The sequence below is a fragment of the Aythya fuligula genome, chromosome 6 (assembly GCF_009819795.1).
Source record: "Aythya fuligula isolate bAytFul2 chromosome 6, bAytFul2.pri, whole genome shotgun sequence".
NCBI classification, from domain to species: Eukaryota; Metazoa; Chordata; class Aves; order Anseriformes; family Anatidae; genus Aythya; species Aythya fuligula.
In genome coordinates, this window is record NC_045564.1 from 33,860,193 (window position 1) to 33,878,686 (window position 18,494).

The window sequence follows — 18,494 nt, forward strand, 5'->3', positions numbered from 1 at the left end:
AGGAGTGAAGTTGGAACCAATTAATTGCATCTGATTTTACTATATATGTGTAACACCCAGCAGTGTAAGTCCAGTAGGTTTTGTGAGCTTTGATGGAAGGTTTGTGCCTTGACATGAAACTCATATCCAAATTCAAAACTTTTCCAATTGCACACTACGCAAAGGCTCCAAAGTGGATGGGGAGCAGTTCCATCTCGATGGTGGTTGCAAGCAGCTATCTATTTTAAGATAAATACTTTTGTCTAAAATACCTCCATAAAAAAAGCTATTGTCTTTTTCTTTTGATTGACTTATTTACAGAATATTATCTCAGAAAAGTCTGACAAGCTGTGTTGTGTCAGCCCTCCCACATCTATGAGTCACTGAGTTGCTTTTTCGCCTGATTCTTTACTTAATCTTCTACCACAGAGCAGCTATGGACGTTATTGCTAACCCTTTTATGTTCTTCAGTCACAAGAAAATACATAAAACCCAAAATAATGTGAATACCTGTAGTCACTGAAGGCTTCATTCACTAACATAAGACTGCAGAAGATGATAAAATTCTTCCTTGGTCTTTAAAAGACTTTATCATCTTTGTCTCCCTCTTAATGAGGCATCTGCAAAAAGCTGTTTGGTCAGACGTTCCTTATTCATAGTTAAATTCTTATGGGATTAGTAGATTTGTTATACTCAGAGTACAAAAGTAAACAGCATATGGCTCTGTTAATATCCTTATAATGTCACAGCACAATCTGTCAGAATGTAAACTTTTTTGAGCAGTTTTTCTTCACTTTGAGTTCACGGTATGGAAAGAAAGAAAGAAAAAAAAATGAGAGAAAAAAAAAGGAGCAAGTCTTAAGAATTCTTCTGCATCACCTAAGAGACAAGAGACAGGAAGCTATTTTCTAATTCTCGTTCTGTATTCCCCCCTTAATAAGTATGTTTAAGAATAATGCCTTCAGTAACAAAAATAGAGTGGAAAAGCAGTTACTTTTTGTTACTAGGAGTTAAAAGGTCATTTCCCCTTGATGAAAAGCTTGTTCTATCAGATAAGTAGCTGCTACACTCCATAACACTGGCAACCCTTCAAAAGGTTTTAGAAATTAAAGGCATTGTTTGAAGATAAAGGCTATAAGGTCATTTGCCTTGTGTTTAGTCCTGCAAACCTTTCTGTGTAACCCTTTGATATTCAAATGAAGAGTGCTTTAAATTGTGTTATCTTCATATAGCTAATGAGTGCTGGCTGACAGTCACTTCTAAAACTAGCTGAAACTCTACTGGAATTAAATGTTGTAAAATATTGCAACATATTTCCTTTAAGGGGGAGTGCCTCCACAGAGTTCACTGAGGCTATATCCATAATCATTGACAGGACTACACTTTGGTCCTATGGCTTTTCTTGGGTTCTGTTTTGTTTTGTTTTGTTTTGTTTTTAACTCTGTTTTTACTAGTTGAATAACTTCTAACATGATTTTCAATATATCGTTGCAGTGGATTAATAAAGCTGCATAAAGAAACTACTATATATGTAAAATCTATATCCTCTACGAACCCTATGCTGGAATGAAAGAAGCCTTACAATTAATGTATACAGTAGGAGAAAAATTACTCATGAACTTTTTACTGCCAGAGATAATACATATAGCTGTGTATTATTATATGTGTAATTAACTAATCTGTAATAGTGCTCTGATATACAGTGTATATACTTCTTTCCTTAGAGGAATAGATCCTGATTTTAAAGCTTTTTCTTCTTTTATGATTCATTTAGTATATTCCATTTACGGGAAAACATTATGATTCTTCTTTAAATCTCCTGAAAGTTTCTAGTAAGAAGAAGGAATCTTCAGAGGTTTGCAATTTCTCTATTTAAAATAATAATAGTAATAACAACAACAACAACAATAACCATAAACCTCCTCTAAAAGACAATAAACATTTTTTTTGCTACAAGCATGCCTGGTTATCACTGTGACCTTCTTCATTACCTTAGAAGTTGTTTATTTTAAACTTACTTCCATTCTATTTTGGTGACGCTTTCTAATAATAGCCCTCTCTCTAAGCCACATTCAATAGTGAATGTAAACAAGATCATCTCAGTTTAAAATGCACATGAACTCTGTCCCCCCAGATGACTATCAAATAATTAAAAAGTAAAAAATCCTTACCTAATGGAGCTGACTCACTGTTAATGGCCAACAAGGGAATCCAGCAGAGGTAGGCAACAAGTTGGAGATGCTGGTGGAAAGGTAAGGGCTGCTGCATATTGTCCAAGACAGCTTTTATCCACGCATCTGCAGTTGCTTAGAAGTTAACTTTTGAAGTACTAAACTTTTCAGGAAAAGTCATCGGACTGCTTTCCTGTTTCAGATTTCTTTTTTTTTCTTTTTTTCTTTCAATCCACTCTCTTGGAGAGGTCTTAATGTGTCATTAATCCCAGAATTTCCAAGAGGGAAGCCCTCCAGCTATACACAAAGCACACACACACACACACACAGAGCAGCTGAGAGCATGTGTCCCTGCAGCTGCTTTCAGTGCAGCTGCTCTGATTTACACACCCCGTAACACACCCGCACACACAGAGGGTGAGAACAGCGTGTACAGCCAGTATGGGTGGTAGCAGGTGATCTTGGAGAAGTCGGGGCTGTAAACCAAACATGCTCGCTCGCCAACAAAGCAGACAACACTGACTTCAGATTATTGCAGTCATATCTGACATCATGTTTATGTGAGAGGAGTGTAAAAATGTTAAAATAAAAGTATGCAAGTACTTTGCTTCCCACTTCAGGTTCCTGGAGGTTGCATTTATGCAAACCTGTTGCAAAAGTGCTCTGTGCAGCACCAGCAGCAATTCTGAAGGTTTGTGTCCTGGGTTGATGTATCATTGCCTGGTATTTTAGAAAACAGTCTTTTGCTACTAAAATAAAGTGTGGCAGCATTTGGTCTGTCAACCCGTCGTGAGAAATGAGATGTGTGCTTCAGAAGGTTGGCACACCAGCAGTAATAACAGAAATGGAAAATAGAAGCAAATGGCAGTGAAAGAATTCAATCATTCATGTTTCTCAATCACGTTTTTTCTCAAGTTTTGTCTCATTTGAAAAGTGCCACGTTACTATAGCACGGCACTTTGAAGAATGTTTATTGTAAGGCAATGCATATTGTCAGCTTAATGCATGATATGAAGAATTTGCACTTGCATCACATGCTCCGATATTCATGGTGTTTTATTTAGAATATATTGTATCTCCACCCAATGCTCAGTGTTTTCTATACCTGCTAGCACTCCTTTTCTTTGACTTGTCAACTTTGATTATTTTGTGTCTGCTTGTTTAAGTGAGGATATTGTGAATTACCTGATGATACAGTAATAAAGAACTCTGTAAACATTCCACTCACATCACTGTGAGCAACATTTCCTTTAAAAGCATAAATAGAACCATTAAACATATTTTTACAGTACATCCAAGGAGTTTCAAATGCTGTTCATTTGGCTTAACTACGTCCCTTGAGAAATTTTACTACTGGATTCTTTGAGACAAATACAGGTTATCTAAGAAGAAGCTTCTAAAACTTTTTTGTCTTAATTTTGATTATGGATTTTGATGTTGTAAAATTGCTGCTTAGAACATTCTCATTGAATTAGCCATTTCACAGGCCTAAGTTATAGCCCTATAAGTCCTTGTGAGTCTTTCCATTGATTTTACTGACCTTTAGATTGTATTTCTTCAAGCTCATTAAGACTCCATATACAGTCATTCTTTTTTTTTTTTTTTTTTTTTTTTTTTCCTAGGGATCCTTATCCATTTCCTTAGCACAAATATATGAAAAATAGAAAAAAAAAATAATCCAGTTTATTTTAAACAGGACACGAGTTACACCTTTACACATCTTTCTCAGTTAATGCTTGAATTTAGCTTTGGCAGTCTCTATGGGTCTGACAGGACTAAATCTTCTTTCAGTCTAAGCTTTGGCCTAAAAATCATAGCTCCAAAGTTTAACTTCAAGGGCTCATGAAAATGACTGAAATTTGTTGTGGAATTGGTTTTATTCTTCTGAGGAAAATATTGGCAACCAAAAGCAATTTTTAGCAAACTGAGAGAACTTTCCACAAACTATCTAGCCTTTATTGGTCTTTTGGATACAGGAAGAAAAAGTATCCAGGCAAAAAAAGAATCAGTGGAAGATATTCAGGACATCTTACAAGAGGAGAAAAGTGATATTTAGATATGCTTGCTTATCCGTTTGCCTGTTGTCTTCTTAAACTGGTTTGAATCAGAAGGAATCTTTGAAAGTGGCTACTGCTTGTAAAGATGAAATGAAATTTCCCATTGTCCCAGCCATCAAGTTTCCCTGTGCTGGATATGGCACCCTTCAGTTTAGGAAGACAAAAAACTCCAGGTCAGACAATGAAGTGTAAATATTCACCATCTCCCAGTATCCCAGGTCAAGACAGACCTTACCAAAGTTAGAAAAATAATGAACACCTCTCCCTTGCCAAACATTAATCCACAAAACCATGGGAAATGAAAGCTATGGAGAACCTGCATAGAAATATTACAGAATGCTCTCACAGTCTTGACACCATTAACCTCACTAAGAGGAGAAACTAAAACTCCCCAGAAAGTTGTGAACACTTGGAACAATTAGCTTCACTGTCTATACAACAAGACAACAAAACACTGAAGACCTTACACCAGTCCCTCTTGTATTACATTCATTTTGAATGGTAGGGATAAATACAGGGAGTTAAAACCAGCCAAAAGTCACAGCTGGGAGCTGGCAGCAGTATTTCAGGCTTGGCCAAAAATTGTTTGATGGATACGCATGTTAGGTGTTCAGATCTATTCACTTTACAAGAAAGAAACAGTGTTTGCCTGAAACATCCCACTCGGTGAGCTGGCATTGTGACACTGGGAATTGGCTGGAGAAGCTGTGTTGATGGGGCTGGAGGGGACGAGGCAGCCCATGGGGATGTGGCAGAGATGAGGGGAAGGCTGTGGGAAGAGTATTAAGAGCAGAAAGCTTTGTGAAACTTTCTACTTTGCTTCAGATGCAGAACCAAACTTCAGCATGGGAGTGAATAACATAATAATAAAAATGCAAATACTTTGGACACCTCCAGAGACGTGACTTTCTGACACTGTTCCAAATGTGAAATGCTCAGGCTCCTGAGTCAGAGTAGGAGGATGGTTACGAGTTGCATGCAGAAGTTCTGGGCAATAGTGAGGTTTTGAGGGATAAATTCTATCACTCAAGTATCTGTTCAACATTATGTGGAAGCGTCTGTGTACCTGGATGACCCAAGAAAGAGATGAGAGAGTAATACCTCATTTCTCTTTCTCAAAATTGAGTGGGGCTAGTACTTTCCTTTTGTTCTCAAGCCAGCAGACAGATGTACATTCCTTTTAAGCCCTGGCACTCATTAGAAACTGATGTAAAAATGACAGCACAGTATTATTTCTTTCTGTTTTCTGTGAGGAGTATCTTCACTATCAGGCTGTCCCGTGGGGTTACTTTCTAGGCATAGAACAGATTTATTATTCATGGCTGGCAAAGAGAGCATGACCCTGCAAGTACACACACTTTCTTAGCAAGACAGATTCCTTCAGAGAAAAAAGACATATTCATTTAATAGTATAACATTTTCTGCAAGTCTGAATTTACTCATACCAAAACCCTCCTCTGTGCATTTCTGTTTGTTTTATCTGAGAGAAAATACCTGCCTAGTCCAGTGACAAGAAATAAACTCCCTGCACTCCCAGGGCAATCCTTTACCGATTGATATGGGATGGCCATGTTCAATGACTCTTGCAGCCCTTTCTACACTTTCAGGGAGGATAGAAAGGTCAGCATAGGACTTTAACCAAGTCCTAGCAGCCCAAAGCGAGTGATCCTCCCCCCGGATTTTGCAAAAAGGGATGAAAAGGTCTTCAGCTCTGGAATTCTTCCTCTCTGCTCCCATTTCTGTTAATCATCTCTTTCCATATACTTTAGAGAAATACCAAGCACTCTTCTTATAACCAAAGTACAGTATCCGCTCACCTTTTTAACCCAAGCTACTCCTTATCTCACCACTGTTATTTCATGACTGAACAAGCCAATGAAACTAAATGAGAAGCACTTCATCTCATCTTGTGCCACATTTGGGGTAATAAACAATTGGAGACACAGTGATTAGAGCTTGCACTTTCCTCTGTTTTGTCATCTGGTGTACAACAGACCTTTCACTTAACAAAAGTGCATTCATTTTCATGAATCTGATTCTTCAGAATAAAATACAAGAAGCAGTACATGTAATTTACAGGACCAAGCTCTTCACTTAAGTGAGCAATAACTGCCATTTCTAGAGTAATAATTCATTACAGAAAAAATGTATCCTCTTTTGCACAGCTCCTGGACTGTGGAGAGTGATTTGTACATTCAGATATTTACTGTGTGTATCTGTCAGTTTATAATTCCCTTCTGGGAGGACCCTAATGCCTTTCAGTGCATCGTTCCTCATTAGCTGGTGGGCCAAAATATGGACATTCAGGCTGTAAAGAAGAGATAAGCTGAAGAAACCTTATTATTTCCATATTTTTAAGGGTATAGAGAGAATAAGTGCTTAAGCTCTGAGACAGCATGAGTGAACCTCTTAGAGAAATTAAATCAGTTCCTCCTAACTACACTGCTCCTTGAAATGGACCTAGGCTGGATGGGATCCCTGACTTGACCTGGTACACCCACACTTTGGGGTGCTCAGCACACATCTCTTTAACTCTGGTTGCTGTTTTGCCATGCATGTTTTGCCATGCTATCTGAACTTCATCTGAGTGCAGAATGCCCTTAAATTTGGAGCATGCACCATCTCAGAGGGACTGTGTCACCAGGGCAGGTGAGCTCTCCAGGATGAGCCTGCAAACCTGTGAGCACTAGGGCACAGTTATCAATGAGGCAAGCATTCTTCATGGGAGTTCCTTACTTTACTGGAAAATACCAGGCTATTGCAGAGAGAAATCCTATCTGTAATACATCTCTGGTTCAGAGTACCTAAAATATATCTAACAGAATGATTGTCATTGCTCAGCAGCTCCATACCAAAAGGGACTTTTCTATGTGAAGATACTGGCAATTACCCAATACTAATAAAAAGACACCCATGTTCAAACTGTGTACGTTGTAACTGGCTGGGGATTTCTGATCAGAATCTATTTTCAGAAAAACATAAAATTTCCACAAAATCAGTAGAAAGATATCAATTTGTTTAGAAATATTTCTAATCCTTAGATCTTAGAAGTATTTGTTTCATTTTCTGTGAGCTGATCAGGTGTCCGAATGGTTTTGTCTTCCACTGGGAACTGATTCAGCTTCTGTGAACATCTGTTGTTCAACTTAGGTGAAATGGAATACTTGATTGAAAGAAAACAACCGAACAAAATCACATACATGTGCATAAAAATAAATAAATAAATTAATTAATTAATTAAAAAATATATAAATCACTTTCACTTTGATTGGTTTTCTGTAAAATTAAGGTGAATGAGCATGGAAGCATTACCGTATTCTGAGATAGCAGAAATTCTCAAAACACTTTCACCTTGGCAGACTAGTCAAATAACACAAGATATAGTTGGAAAAAACAATTAGACTTCTGATGAACATCTTTGCTTGGTCTCCCAAAGTCTTTCTTTGACTAGAAAGCAAAAAGAAAGTAAGTAAAAAATTGTTATTCATAATACTGATTATGGACAGATCACACTAATACAAAAATCATCAGTACTCAGAATGGCATTTACCAGGAGTTTCTTATCAGCGTTAGCAGTGTAATGGCATGCAGTGGAAAGGTGCTGCTCCAATTTTGAACCATTTCATTCCACCTTTTTCTGGATTTTTTCTTTGTTTGAAGAAATCAAAATCTTAAAGGGTGAACAGTGTAGTGTGAAAATCTCCAGATCTTCCAGCTAGAAGTAATAATGAGAACTAGTAATAATAAAAATCACCAGGTTTAATAACAAAAGGTGGGAATTTCGGTTGGGCTAAATCCAGCATAAACATGGCATTAAAACTCTGACTGTCCATATATCTGTCATCTCTGCTTTCATCTTCCATTTCCATCTTGACCTTTAAAATTTGATCTTATAAGGGTATCTATGTAAGCAGATGTTGTGTTCAGAGAAGGCCCAGTTACTGTGAGGAACCTTGGCAGGGCTGCTCTGCAACAGACCTGATGGTTGCTTTTACTTCTTCAACACAGATGTTGCCTCTTCAAGCCTATTGGATTGCTGAACAAGTAAGTGATGCTGGAGGTCAATAAAAACCATCGTAGCTGTAATGAAAATACAATATAAATAGTATCAAAATGTAAAATATGACTAACTAGTGGGTGAATGAAAATAAGTGGCAGAGAAATGGGTGGTATTATAGTATAGATCAATCCCCTAATTTGATTTAATTTCATTTCTGCATTCATTCAAAAAGGAAAAATGTTACTTTTTTTTTTTTTTTTTTCCTTTTTTCAGAGATGGTAGGCTAATCTAAGTATTAATGGAAATAATCATCATTATCAGATTAACATGAAAGATTAAGAGGCAAGGATCACAGAATACTTACTAAGGACAGTTAGATTCCTCCATAGGTTACTCTCAATAGTTTTAGGGTCTCTGAGAGGTACCGTAGAAAAAAACTCACTGCACCGCTATAGATGAAACCAAGGAATATAAGCCTAATTTTCCAATTCCCCCTCTTTCTTTCCACTGGTCACATATACAAACAAGAAATGGGTTTTAATAATTTTGTTGAAACATTTTCAATGGAACAAGTAAAGGTTTTATTTCAAGCTCCAAGTAACATGTGTTTTACTCTATAACCTTATCACAGAGTAGGTTGCTTTGGAAAGGACAGAGATTTATTCTGAAACATTTTTCTTTCATCTCTTCATCATTCTGTTGATGATTTTAAATGTTTGTGCTATTGGTACTTACATACAGTAAATGATAAATGATATATTACAACAACAATTGTATGAAGCTGAACTGCTTTTTTAGTGAATTTAGTGAATTTATTGCCTTGAAAGGTAACGGATTGATAGTACTAGTGAATTAAATCCTCTCTTTATCCCCAGAGCAAGTATAATATGGGCATTACAAATATTTTTCAAACCTATAAATCATCCATGGCACCTGAACTATCATCCACAGGGACCTGCTACTCCCTGCTTTTCACTTTTACTTTTTTCCTAAAACTTCTTCCTCTAGGGATTTTATAGGATACTTCAACAGCGAAAAAAAAAAAAAAAAAAAAAAAAGTGCAGTGGTACAGCTTGAGATTCTCTTTTCTGTATCAAACAGTAATTATCAACTTTGTATGGTAGAAAAGGTATGTGGAGAATGTCACTTAGTGATGCCTTGGAAGGTGGAACAGTAGTTGCTGAAATACAGGTCATAAGCAACATACTTCCAGTCATGTGTAGGAAACTCTCCTTCACCTCTTATGTGTTTTTTTTTTGTTTTGTTTTGTTTTGTTTTGATTTAATTAATCTGAGCCTTTCACTGGTAATATAGTCATAAAGCTCTAAGTGGTCACCAAGTTTAGCCCACCTTGAAACTAACTGGAACTGGAGAAATGGTGGAAATACAGAGCTGGATTCCCTCAGGTACATTCGCTCCACTGGTCTCAGTAGAGTTAATCTAATTTATATACATCACCCCATGAAAAAAGGTAAGTTACCAACAGTGAGCTCAGAAAGACCTCACAGGAGCTAGGAGCCAATTTATAGCCAGCCCAATCATTTATTTTCTGCAAGACTTCCTCTTTTCAGTACTCTCAACTAGACATTTTCCAGATTCCAGTTTTCATCTTTTGAGATGTGTAAAAATCAATTCATTACTGAATTTGTCTGAAGAAATCTATGTAGAAAGAAAAGCAGGTGTTGAATAAAAACAGTAGCACTCCAAACACATTTTTTCAACTCTTATAAATAACAGTTTTCTTATAAATTCGCCTCTCATGAGGAGATCTCACCTTACAAACCTGGTGAAATTAATAAATTAATAGAATATTATTAAACATTAAGTGAATGAACATTTTAGTATAGTTTATTATTATTATTATATTTTTTTCCACTAAGGTGAGTGTTCATTCCAAATATCACAGAGCTTGGAACTATAGCTTTATTTTACAAATCTGCTTCCCTGTTTCACACAAATACATATTTTTTGAATGTTTCCTTTCTTTTGGCCTTTTGACTTTTCTGTTGTTCTGTTGTCATCCATTTCAACAAATGTGGACTTTTTTTATGATCCCAATTTGAATTAGTGCTTCAAATATTCATAAGATTCAGATCTTGCCTAGACTCAGTTATTCCTATTGTTTACTACTGCAGTTGCTTTTCCATCCATTCATTTTTTCCTGGCAATATGAGAGTTGCTTTTAACCACCCAACACTTCCTCAGTCACTGTATCTGGAGATTCATGAAAACAGTACCAATGCAGCAAAGAAAAAATTTCATTTTGCATCTTTTATCTCGGCTCAAACTTATGTGATATAGGTACTGAAATTACTAATCTATGACAGCAAATCTCGTCTAGCATTATGGTATCTATTTATATGAAGCCAGGAAAAACATTTCTGCTTATTAGAGACTTTAATCACACTTACCCATTTGGATTTTAGAGCATTAATGTCATGCGATAGGTTTTACACAGCTGACTACCTATTAATTGAATACTCTAATTCAGCCTCTAATTCTGCCTTTAATGGTTGAAAGCCCATTAAAGCACCTATTTCCCTAATAGCTGTGTAGAAAAGTTAATGTTTGTTGCTGTTTCATCCCAGCTGAATCTTCTTCTTATCTTCTGGCTGAGCACTCTGTTGCTGCACCTTTTGTTTTGAGTTTGGTGCCAGAACACCAAAAAGTGCTTTTTAAGAATTCAGGTAATGGAAATCAGGCATGTTTGCTCTGTGTACAGTATCCATAATAAAGCACTCCTGTAACAGGTTCATCCTAGCACAGAATATTAATCTAATATGATTTAATAGTCTAAAATAATAGCCTGTGGCTCTCTTTTCAGAATAAAAATACTTTACCAGAATTAAGGCTAAGCCCTTTGCCTACCCAGCTGCACAGACTGGATGAAGCTAAACAGGTTCTCAGAAAATTGCACTTTTCCTGAGCCTGCAGAGACTTTTATAAAACTCCAGTCGAAGACGAAGCAGACCAAGTTACAGAGTTACAGGACAGTTCTCTTCACCTATAGGAAAAAAAAAAAAAAAAAAAAAAAAAAAAAGAAAGAAAAAAAAAAGAAAAAAGTAGGCTTTTGCACCTGCCAAATTTGCTTTTGACTTCCATGCTGTGAATCTGGAAACAGTGCAGGCAATAGCATCTCATTGAAGAGGTAGCTCTTCAAAGGTAACACAGGTCTTATGATTCTTTGTGTTACAGCATTTTTTTATACGTTCACTAGAACTGACTAAATATCAATGTCTAAATTATGAATAAATACCACTGGCTATGTTATCAGGGTAGATGATTTTATAACTCCATCTAAATTTGCTTTGCTCTTTTGGAGGCTCTCTAATGTATTATGTCTTGACATTTTTTTTTAAATTATTCTAGAGTATGTCAGCTCACATCGCTGCTTGGCCTAAAGTCAAACGTAACAAACGCTTTGTTAAATAATTGGTCTTAGACTATAGAACAAAGTCATCCATCATCAAGTCACAGGTTTTGTTTTGTTTCCAATAAATTGTTTCAGTGTAATTTCCTTTGGTAATAAATCTTGAATAGTATTGAATATCACAGCACTGAATTTACTGTATGTGTTTAAATATAGGCTAAATACCTATATCAAAACTAAGAGCTTGCACAGACCTCTCACTTCCTGTTGAGTGTATAATGGATATAAAATATTTAACACATAAGCCAACTACTGCTTAGATGAAGAAGAAACTTCTCCATTGAAACTGTTATTCCCTGGGTGCTCATTATCAAGTTTGTTGAACTTTCCTCAGAAGCAGCTGGTGCTGGCCTGTGCTCAACAAGATGAACAACAGTCTGGCTTGTCACTTTGTAAGTAAGTCTCTCACGTTCACAGTAGGTCACAGGACAGAAATTGGTTGTTTCATGGTGCAGGAACCATTGTGTTAGTCATTATTTCAGCCACTGGATAAAATGGCTTCCCTGGATAAGTAGCCATGCATCTGGTGCTAGGGCTGAACAAATGGGGGGTATGACACATCAGTTATGCAAAGAAACCTCAACAGAAGTTTTGGGAAAGCATGGCCCATTTTACTGCATGTCTTGATAAATCTAGGAATCTAATTCCTATTAGACTAAACGTCTCTATTATTTATTTATTTATTTTGGAAGGTGAACTGATTAGTAAATGCTTCAGTTTCACAGACTCATAAAGACATGAGTCTATGTAAGTCTTAACAATAAATGGGAATATGTTTGTTCACATTATATTTTCTTCAAACTTTGAGTTGTAAGAAAGCCAAAATGATTAGAAAAGGCAGTCAAACTTTGCTATTTTAACTGAAATTATTGTGAATTTTCCTGATTTTATAAGATGAAATATTAAGAGGATTTTATCAGAAATTTCTCTGGGACTGTCTTGCCAAGGACTGAGGTTTATCAGGGAGAACATTGTTTGTTTGTTTGTTTGTTTGTTTTTCCTGGAATATAAATGTAAGTACATGTTCTGTTGCCCTAAATTACATTACTACTGCTACCAGAATGTCCCAAAGAGAAAATAAAACTCCAGAGAAGTGCATAGCCATCAGCTCCATTGGTAGACAGCTGTAAGTGTTTTGAGAGCTTTGGTATTCTGGAAGGTGAAGACAAGATATACATGCTATCTGATTCAACAGCATGTCAAGAGCAGTGAATAAAAGCATTGGCTGTTCAAAAAGACTTGTCAGGAATTTCTGGAATACCTGCAGGGTTTCAGCAATGCTTACAAATTGCAAATGTCATTTTGTGATAGACTGCAAATAATTAAAAATGGCTAAATATACTGTCTGTAAATGGGCTTGTTGAAAACTTTGATCACAGACAGAAAGGAATTCTTTTAAAAACCTACTGTTAACAGTAGGTAAAAAGTTAATGAGAAACATGTAAATAATTAATTCTTCCTCTAGAGCCAGAAAAGATTTGTTGTTGCTGCTAATGGACTCACAATATAGGTTGCATTATATTTTCAGAAGTAAACACTGGATTACTTGATCTCCATACAAAAGAAAATAATTTATTGCACTAATAACTTTATTAGTGCTTGTATTCCCAATAAAGAATATTTTCCTGTGTTAACTAAAGCAACTTGCTTTGATGATATATACAGGGTGGCAGAGCTAAATTGACACCTCAAAATTAGCAGTGTACATAAGTCAAAAATATTTTTTAAAAATAATAGCAATAATGAAGAAAAATATACAAAAATGCCTGGCACTTGGTATTTACAAGAAAGCATTTGCAAAGCACACAAAATTAATAAAGACAATCCAAAGGTAATACTGTCTCATTCCTTCATATGATGTCCCTTGAAGCTGTATCATCAGGAGAAGTATTATACTTCCTTTACTTACATGTACAGAGCATGCAGTCATCACAGCTTGAAAGTAATTTAGGTCAAAAATGCATACAGGATACCAGGTGTTCAGAAACACCAGTCTGGTTTCAGATGTGGTCATTTCACTACTGAACTGAAAATATCTGTCTCTTTACATTATTTGATAAATATTTTTGCAGTATTAGAATAATCTTGCTTTTGACATTACAATATTAAATATGAGATTGTACTGTGTCTGGTAAAACCACCACAGAGATTGATCTGTGTTGTCCCAATAAAATAATTCTTACATTGTTCTGCTAAATTTATAAATTTCATGCAAACTTGCTGGTACATTGTCCACAGAGTATTAATAACTGAGCTGAGGCAGATGTATCTCAAGGACAATGGAGATACCTCAGCATAAAACAGCAGATAGCTTGGGGATAGGTAATAGGTTTAAAAAACAAAAATAAAAACAAACATAAAACTTGCCATCTAAGTTCTTTCTATATAAGTTAGACTATCAGCTCCTGTTATAGTTTCATTCATGTGTGACAGACACTGATAATATTTAATCATAATAAATGCACGGGAACTACTGTTGCTTTTGCTACTAACAGAGAAAATGCACCTTGGCTATCTGATGTTATTAATTTTCATTTATATGTAAATGAATAAATACATTAGGAGGTTGGATATTTTCTTTCCAAGAGGGAACCAAGGTTTCTCAGGCTGCAGATTTACCATAATTCAACTGTAAAAGTACAGATTAAAATTAAACAGAATCTAATCTAAAAGTCTCCCAGGAAAAAAAAAAAAATAATAATAATAAAAGAAGTATCTCAGATAACTCTTTTCAGCTGTGGTTGCACTGAACTCTGCTGGATAAAGCCCTGGCCCGGTCCCTCATCAGGAATGCTGCAGCCATGCCATGTACCCATAATGTTGTAGGGCATGGCCTAAGCCTGTTCTCATCCTCAGTCTTGTGTTAATTAGTATTTGCATTAGCTGGGGGGATTTCCAGCAATTCTCCCCCCTGCAGAATAGCAGATTGGCATTTTCCCCACATTAAGGCTCATGTGTTTCAGCCTTGTTTCCGACTCCTGTTTCTGACTCACTGATCATTAGCAAGTTTCTGGTCATTTGGGCAGGCTTGGTAAAAGTGCTCCATGCAATACCAGTCACACCATCACACTATCCTTGTTTTTGCCTTAGGCTACAGAGAATGGTGTGCCTTAACTATATTAGCTGAGTTGATGGGCTCATGACTTTTCAGATCACTTTTGCAGAACACCACCTATGTATCAGATATACCTCACATTGCTAGTGGAAATTATTTATATCAGAAATAAGCATGGAAACAAGCTACTGTATATGTAATACACACAGCAGCAAGAAATCCTGCAGCATTTATACTTCCTGCAAGAACAATTTCTAGGTCTTTGTCGCATGCTGTTTCCCACATCTGGCCATGGCATGCATTTCAACTCATCAGTGGACGTTGCTATTTCTAGTTTTCTGCTTTGCGGGCTTGATGTATGCAACTGCATGTGACTAAGCAACAGATCTGTAAGAGCAAATAATATCAGTCCTGATGAGAATTGTATTAATATGTCTTTTATGGGGCACAGCTGCTGAACTGGTGCTGCTCCCCACACAGAAATGCTATGAAAACCGTTCCTCATTTCCCTATTCGTGTACATCCATGCAAGGTAGTCATTTTTTTAATGTATCTGTTTAGCTATGTCTTACATAGACAGCAGCCTGGAAATGCCTCAGTCAACATGAATAACAAAAATAATGAAGAATTACATAATGAGGACTTATCAGGTGTGTTCTGGTATGTACCAAAGAAGCTGTGGCTGGGAGTTGTGCACAATTTTTGTCTGCAAGACCTCTCATTTCAACATATTAACGGGCTGCCCAGTAGATGGTGGTGTTATTTCAACTACTCTGCTCTGCACTCCCTGTGAAGCAGACAGGCTGCACTGAACGACGATGGGAAAAGTCACTGTAGGATTTTGCAGCTCCTAGAATTACATTTACAGGTCATTTCCAGCAGCTTCATGGTATTCCTTCTTGTAGTAATAAAGGTTACTGATGTGTATGTTAAATTAAACATTACTACAATTGTCTTGATGAAAATGCTGGTGACATGAGGGAATGCCCCTTCTCACAGGCAGGAGTATTTCTTCGAGGGATCTCTTTTCCTGAAATTTCAGTCTTCTACAAGCTGCTCTCTGGCCTTGGTCTGGCAGTGTAATTGCCTCCTTATGGGATTGCCAGGCTCCTCTGCAGCTTCTATGGAATAACTTAATTACTTGTGGTCTTTACCAGCAATAACTCATTCCTTTTTCTTTCCATTCTTCAAACATTTTTTATTCCTCCTTGTTCCTGTCCCCACTCCACACCCCGAGCAAATACTCCATCAGATTTGCTGACTTTCTTGCATCCTTTTTTTCAGTCTGGATTGTGTCCTTTCTTTTCCCAAGATACTTCTAATGAGGCAGCAGCTCAGACCCTGGTTATTTGGCAGTCACAGAGTAAGATCCCATTGGGGAGTGCTGAACACCCCCAGCCAGGCAGACAGGCACTGCTGCTGCCTCATGCTGCATCTCCTGGGTGTGTTGCGCACCAGACAGCCTGCACAGCTGACTGGCACCCTCTGTGTGTCACCAATTCCAAACAACAGCCGTTCTCTCTGAGACAGCCTGGCAGTTGTAATGTGGCTGCAAACGGGTCCACGACAGTGCTAATTCCTGTGAGATGTGCCAAAGACAGGAGTCAGCCTTTTCTCACCACCCTCTAGGAGCTGACATCTTCCAGGAAGGAGCATTTCTCCAGTTGCACTGCTCCATCTAAGCCTTCATACCCATTCCCTGCCCCTTCACAGGGGATGCAGAAGTGGCTCCAAGCCAGCAGCTCACTTGCAATAGGGTTGACAGCACATCTGCAGCCTCTGACATGTCTGGCATTTTGGGGGCACCCATTATCCAGATACAGCTAAACCCCATGGGCAGGACCCAACCTTCTCTTTCCAGACTGTTTCCTCAACCACCACGGCCGATGTCACATAATAAGCGTGTGATCAAAGATTTAATGCAGCACTGTAGCCAGGGTTGCAGTTATCCCGAGCAGACAGCTATTCACCTCCATTTAGCCATGCAGAGTCAGGTATAAAAATGTAAGACACATCAGAATGAGACTGCTTGAGAAGTACAGAATATATTTTTTGTAATATAAGGCAATTTATATGTAAAACATCTGTAATCACAAAAGTGCCTTAAATACAATATTCAAATTTCAGCAATAAAAATGCTGTATCTGACAATGATAAATCAGCACATTAAAAACATGTCACTCAGAGAGCAGATGCTCTTTGCTGGGGAAACAAGGTTTGTAATGTGGAGTTAAAATAGTGGTGACATAAACATGAACAGTCATGCACAGCTGGTCTGTGTCCCCAGCAGTGCCAGGATGGGAGCTGAGGAGGTGCAGAAATGCTTCACGCTGCAGCATGTTGCTATGGACACAATGACTTCTTCACTGGGACTGCCAGGATTGTGTGTTTACAGGGTTGGACCCCTGCTGATCCTAAAATGATGAGAGCTACTTGCTAGTCAAGTGCTAAATTCAATTAAATTGAATAGGAATATTCTAGCTCTTTCTTTCTTCTTTGTGTTCCAGGACCCAAATCACTTCACATTTTCAAACTATCTAAAATAATTCATAAACTAAACAAGTCTTACATAATTGTCTCAGTGTGCCTTAGTCTGAAAATAGCCTTTGGATCACATACATCTTTTGGATGACCTTCTACAGGACAAGATTTCTGCACAGATGATAAGAAAGCTGTTTTTCATGCAATCCAGGGAGAAAGAAAATAAGGAAATCTCTCAAGGCTGAAAACAAACAATTTGCCTGTTTAGAGAAAAAGCACTAATAAAATTTACTTAAGAGTGGAATTAGTTGACACTGTATGATGCACAATGAGTGAAAATCTCTGTGAGAATGAACTTTAGAGGGCTACGTAGGAACTGGGAAATTTTACTCATACGATGCAAAGAACAGGGTCACAAGCTAACTTTCATGGGAATTAGACCTTTAATAATCTGGTCTGTACTTGATTAGAGCAGTGTGCCACAGTGTAAGAGGCTTTCATGTCTTTTCTTCCCTTTCTTTAGTTAAGTCTATTTCTAAAGCAGTAGGATAGAAGGTTTAGATGCCATCAAGCAGTCACAGCCACAGAAATCTTAAACATGTAATACAGTGAGCAATCTAACAGGATTATCAAAAAGTAATAGTTAAGGTTTTGTTCTACTAAGTGTTCACCCAGCCTTTGTCAAGCATTTCTAATTACCAAGATTTTAATGGTAACGTTTAACAGCCCCAGAACTCCAGGGTCTTTTAATATCTGCCACAACAGAGCTTTCAATTATCATAATTCTGTCCTTAATTTCTGTCATCATAATTATCCTTCATTACAGCAACATTCTTAAATCTGACTCATCAAAGCAAAATTTTTCCTTGTTTCACTTGACTTACAGCTCAGACTGAGATTTAACCTCTGAAACAGTCATTTTACCCTGTAGTTTCTATGAAAGGAACACAAAACAAAACAATATAAAAAAAAAAAAAAAAAAAAAAAAAAAAAAAAAAACAATAACTTCTCCACTTTCCTACATATGACAGTTATTGTATCAGAGTAGGGGACATACATAATATTTTTTCAAAACTAAGAGTCAAGGGTTGAATATTTATACTATTTTTGTAATAATAATGGAAACAGTACAGGACAGAAATCTGTTATGTTTACAATAGTCATTCACTTCATTGCACGCTGACCTTCACCAAACCTAGCATGTTACAAAAAATAGTGTTTATAGTAGATAACAGCCATCTCTCTGATAATCCACCTGTCTTAGAAGAAGCAATCCATTTGATATGCTGTTAATTACATTAAGAAAATACTGAGATATCAA